Here is a 6,087-nt window from a genome sequence, read left to right as displayed (position 1 = left end):
TCATAAAATTACAAAAATATTAGTAATCATTCATGACTTATTTACATGTAAACAAAATTACACATCCTTTATATCTATTCCATATACCAACGACCAAAAACACCTACAAACAATTTCATTCTTTAATTTTCTTCATCTAATTGATCTCTCTCAAGTTCTGTCTTCTAGTTCTAAGTGTTCTTCATAAATTCTATAAGTTCTAGTTTCATAAAATCAAGAATACTTCCAAGTTTGCTAGCTTACTTCAAATCTTGTAAAGTGATCATCCAACCTCAATAAATCTTTCTTATTTACAGTAAGATATCTTTCTAATACAAGGTAATACTTATATTCAAACTTTGATTCAATTTCTATAACTATAACAATCTTATTTCGAGTGGAAATCTTACTTGAACTTGTTTTTGTGTCATGATTCTACTTCAAGAACTTTCAAGCTATCCAAGATCCTTTGAAGCTAGATCACTTTTTGTCACTTTCAGTAGGTTTACCTACTAAACTTGAGGTAGTAATGATGTTCATAACATCATTCGATTCATACATATAAAACTATCTTATTCGAAGATTTGAACATGTAATCACTAGAACATAGTTTAGTTAATTTTAAACTTGTTCGCAAACAAAAGTTAATCCTTATAACTTGACTTTTAAAATCAACTAAACACATGTTCTATATCTATATGATATGCTAACTTAATGATTTAAAACCAGAAAACACGAAAAACACCGTAAAATCGGATATACGCCGTCGTAGTAACACCGCGGGCTGTTTTGGGTTAGTTAATTAAAAACTATGATAAACTTTAATTTAAAAGGTGTTCTTCTGGGAAAATGATTTTTCTTATGAACATGAAACTATATCCAAAAATCATGGTTAAACTCAAAGTGGAAATATGTTTTCCAAAATGGTCATCTAGACGTCGTTCTTTCGACTGAAATGACTACCTCTTACAAAAACAACTTGTAACTTATATTTCTGACTATAAACCTATACTTTTTCTATTTAGATTAATAAAATAGAGTTCAATATGAAACCATAGCAATTTGATTCACTCAAAACGAATTTAAAACGAAGAAGTTATGGGTAAAACAAGATTGGATATTTTTTTGATTGTTGTAGCTACGGGAAATATTGTAACAATTCTATACAAATCATATCCTAGCTAACTTATATTGTATTATACATGTATTCTAATATATTATGTAATCTTGGGATACCATAACCACGTATACAAATGTTTTGACATATCATATCGACCCATGTATATATATTATTTGGAACAACCATAGACACTCTATATACAGTAATGTTGGAGTTAGCTATACAGGGTTGAGGTTGATTCCAAAAATATATATACTTTGAGTTGTGATCTAGCTTGAGACGTGTATACACTGGGTCGTGGATTGATTCAAGATAATATATATCAATTTATTTCTGTACATCTAACTATGGACAACTAGTTGTAGGTTACTAACGAGGACAGCTGACTTAATAAACTTAAAACATCAAAATGTATTAAAAATGGTGTAAATATATTTTGAACATACTTTGATATATATATATATATATATATATATATATATATATATATATATATATATATATATATATATATATATATATATATGTATATATATATATATATATATATATATATATATATATATATATATATGTATATATTTTTTATAGGTTCGTGAATCGACCAGTGGCCAAGTCTTACTTCCCGACGAAGTAAAAATCTGTGAAAGTGAGTTATAGTCCCACTTTTAAAAATCTAATATTTTGGGATGAGAATACATGCAGTTTTATATATGTTTTACGAAATAGACACAAGTAAATGAAACTACATTATATGGGTGAATGATCGAAGCCGAATATGCCCCTTTTGCTTGGTAGCCTAAGAATTAGTAAACCGATCTACTAATTGACGCGAATTCTAAAGATAGATCTATTGGGCCTAACGAACCCCATCCAAAGTACCGGGTGCTTTAGTACTTCGATGTTGTTTATATCATGTCCGAAGGATTTCCCGGAATGATAGGGGATATTCTTATATGCATCTTGTTAATGTCGGTTACCAAGTGTTCACCATATGAATGATTTTTATCTCTATGTATGGGATGTATATTGAAATATGAAATCTTGTGGTCTATTATTATGATTTGATAATATATAGGTTAAACCTATAACTCACCAACATTTTTGTTGACGTTTTAAGCACGTTTATTCTCAGGTGATTATTAAGAGCTTCCGCTATTGCATACTAATATAAGGACAAGATTCGGAGTCCATGCTTGTATGATATTATGTAAAAAGTGCATTCAAGAAATTTATTTTTGATGTAATATATTCTTATTGTAAATCATTATGTAATGGTTGTGTGTAAATGGTATATTTTAGATTATCATTATTTGATAATCTACGTAATGCTTTTTAAACCTTTATAGATAAAATAAAGGTTATGGTTGTTTTAAAAATGAATGCAGTCTTTGTAAACGTCTCATATAGAGGTCAAAACCTCGCGATGAAATCAATTAATATGGAACGTTTATAATCAATATGAACGGGACATTTCAGTTGGCATCAGAGCTGGTATAATGCCGTCCATGTGGGGCGGGTTAGTCGTAAAGGAGGTTCTCACAGTGTTACCTGTGAGGAAGCGTTGGCTCTTACTCCTTGCGATCCCTTACGAGGGTTGGCCGTAGCCGAGAGGCAGGCCCTAAAATCAGTATCTGAGGTACACTCAGTGGTTACCAGGCGGTTAGCTGGGAAGGCACTGGGTGGGACAGTGGTTGTCCCCAACTGTATTAAAGTTGGTATCCGAGCGTTGGTCTTAGAGAACCAGAAAATTGCATTAATGTGTCTTACCGAGTTTGTTAGGATGCATTAGTGAGTCTGGACTTCGACCGTGTTTTTCTTCAAAAACAATTGCTTAACATTTTTTTGTTGGAAACTATATATTATTAACATATAAATATTATGTGATATATTAATCTCTTACTGTGTTTGATATTGTGTGATAGATGTCCACCACTAGTACAAATCCCATCGATTCACCTAATAATAATGAAGAGTCGAATATATTTTGGGAAGATTCACAAATTCCCGAAGAGGAACCGGAAGAAGAGGAACCGGAAGAAGAGGAACCGGAAGAGGAGGAACCGGAAGAAGAGGAACCGGAAGAGGAGGAACCGGAAGAGGAGGAACCAGAAGAAGAAGAGGTTTTGGAGGAAGAAATATTGATACCTATAGTAAATCGATTAAATAAAAGAAAATCTTCAACCAACGGACCAAAGTTAATAACGGTCAATGGTGTTTCCACCGAGGAAGCAAAATATTGGGAAGATTACCAATTTTCCGATGAATCGGGTCCCGATGAGGATTCCGATGATGTTATAGAAATTACCTCGACCCAATTTAATAAAGCGAAAGCAAAAAAATAAGGGAAAACGTATAAAAATAGAGAAACCCGATTCCAACCCCGATGAACTTTATATGTATCGGCAACATCCGTATTTCCTAAAATGTAACAATGACCCGGGAACCTCTAAACCACCAGGTTTTTCTAAACCATTGTAGAAAACGACAGCTCGTATTAGAGGAACACCATATATTCCTAGAAAATTAGGAAAACGAACCAAGTCTGAAGAAGAAGAAACCAGTGATTCAGATTAGAGGGTTGTAATCATGTTGTGTATTATATGTATTGTAGTGTGCTTGTACTTTTTTGTTATATGTAAAAATTGCTTGTATTATTTGTTAATTATCTTTTACGAATCTAATCTTTGTCTATTTTACAGTATAAAAACAAAATGGACGTTAAGGGTAGACAACCGAATATTTTAGAAGACCTACCACAGGATATGATTGAGGAAATCTTGTCTAGAGTCGGTCAGAATTCATCAGCACATTTAGTTATGGCGAAATTAACTTGTCAAACATTTGAAAGACTTTCCAGAAATGCCTTAGTTTATAAAAGGCTTTCCTTTGATAGGTGGGGTATATCACATTGGGGAGACCGTAAGTTACGTCGTATTTTCTTTAAAGCATTAAATGCAGGGAACCCAAATGCAATTTTACGCTACGGGTTAAGAACCTATTTTGACTCAACATATCCCAACATAGGATTTCGTGAATTAGAAAGAGCTTCTAACATGCAACATAAGGAAGCATGTTATGCTTACGGGTTAGTGATGTTCACTTCTTACAAAGTGAGAAAAAGAACATCGGAATGCAACTTTTAAATAAAACCTTCCCACAAGTGACGGATTCAGTAGTTGTGGTGAGAAACAAGGTTTTTTAGATTATTACGGGGCTGTTGGACATTACAAAACCCTCGTCCTTTTGACGGCATTACAACATGCTTCCTAGACAATGATCATAACGGTTATTTTCCACAAGACCAAGGATGGGAAGTCGTCTTAGTAAAACCAGAATGCATGACTTGTTTTTGGACTTATGAATTACGTGTCTTTATTTCCTTTACTGAACAACTTGCGTATTAACTAGATTCATCTTCAAAACTGTGCTGTATCATTGTGTACTATATTTCATGTTATATGTAATATAGCGAAGTTGTAAGTTTGAAGAATATTTGTATGTGATATATTATTATAATCAGTTTTTCATATGGAATTGTAGTAGTTGAATTGTATATTAGCTACTAAGTATGAACTTAACGGGTAGGTAGTACCCGAATTTAAATTATAAAACGCTAATATGAAGAAAAAGCTTTTATAAATGAGTTCATATTATGCTACGAAATACTATTGACTACTCTTAATATTCTGTATGATTAACTCGATTCAGTTGGCAATTTTGAACGAAATGGCACCGACTACTCGACACACCATGAATATGAGCGAAGAGGAATTTTGTACCTTTTTTACTGCAAACATAGCCGCAGTACAGGCTGCACTACATACCAACAATAACTCTGAATCTAGCAATGCAGCTAACAGCGCAAGAAATCGTGTAGGATGCTCCTACAAAGAATTCACTGCCTGCAAACCTTTGGAATTTGATGGAATCGAAGGACCAATTAGATTGAAACGGTGGACCGAGAAAGTCAAATCGGTGTTTGCCATAAGTAAGTGTACTGAAGAGGACAAAGTTAAGTACGCTACGCATACCTTCACAGGTACTGCGTTAACGTGGTGGAACACCTATCTTGAACAGGTAGGACAAAATGCTGCTTACGCACTACCGTGGTCGGCATTCAAGCAATTGATGAACGAGCAGTACCGTTCAAGAAACGAAGTCAATAAACTCAAGGCAGAACTTAGAGAGTTACGAACACAAGGGTTCGATGTTACCACATATGAATGACGATTCACAGAGTTATGCCTATTGTGTCCGGGAGCATTCGAAGATGAAGAAGAGAAGATCAACGCGTTTGTAAAAGGGTTACCAGTAAGGATTCAAGAAGATGTGAGTTCACACGAGCCCGCTTCTATACAGAAGGCAAGTCGAATGGCTCATAAACTCATAAATCAGATTGAGGGAAGAATTAAAGAGCAGGCGGCCGAAGAAGCCAACACGAAACAACTCAAGAGGAAGTGGGAGGAAAACGGTGACAAGAGTCACCAGTACAACAACAACAACAATTACAACCACAATCGCAACAACTATCCCAACAACCGCAACAACAATCGCAACAATAACTGCAATCCTAACAATAACTACAACAAACATCCAAACAACAACAACTACACCAACCATTTCAACAACAATAACAATCCCAACAACAACCTCAATAACAACAATGGCAACAAAAACCAAAAACAGCCATGTCATAGGTGTGAAGAAAATTATCAGGGGTTTTGCACGACATTTTCTAACAGGTGTAAAAGAAATGGTCATAGAGCGACAAAGTGTGAGGTCTATGGACCAAAGTTTAACAGAACTAAAGGAACAAATAATGTCAGAACAGTAATGCCGAAACGAATAGTGTCGGAGCAAGTAATACCAACCCTGTTTGTTATAAATGTAGAAAACCGGGCCACATTATTAGAAATTGCTCGAATCAGGGGAATACTAATGGGCAGGAGCGTGGAAGAGTTTTCAATATTAATGCGGCAGAAGCA

Source organism: Rutidosis leptorrhynchoides, chromosome 6 (genome assembly GCF_046630445.1).
Source record: "Rutidosis leptorrhynchoides isolate AG116_Rl617_1_P2 chromosome 6, CSIRO_AGI_Rlap_v1, whole genome shotgun sequence".
NCBI lineage: Eukaryota > Viridiplantae > Streptophyta > Magnoliopsida > Asterales > Asteraceae > Rutidosis > Rutidosis leptorrhynchoides.
This window is presented reverse-complemented; position numbering follows the sequence as displayed.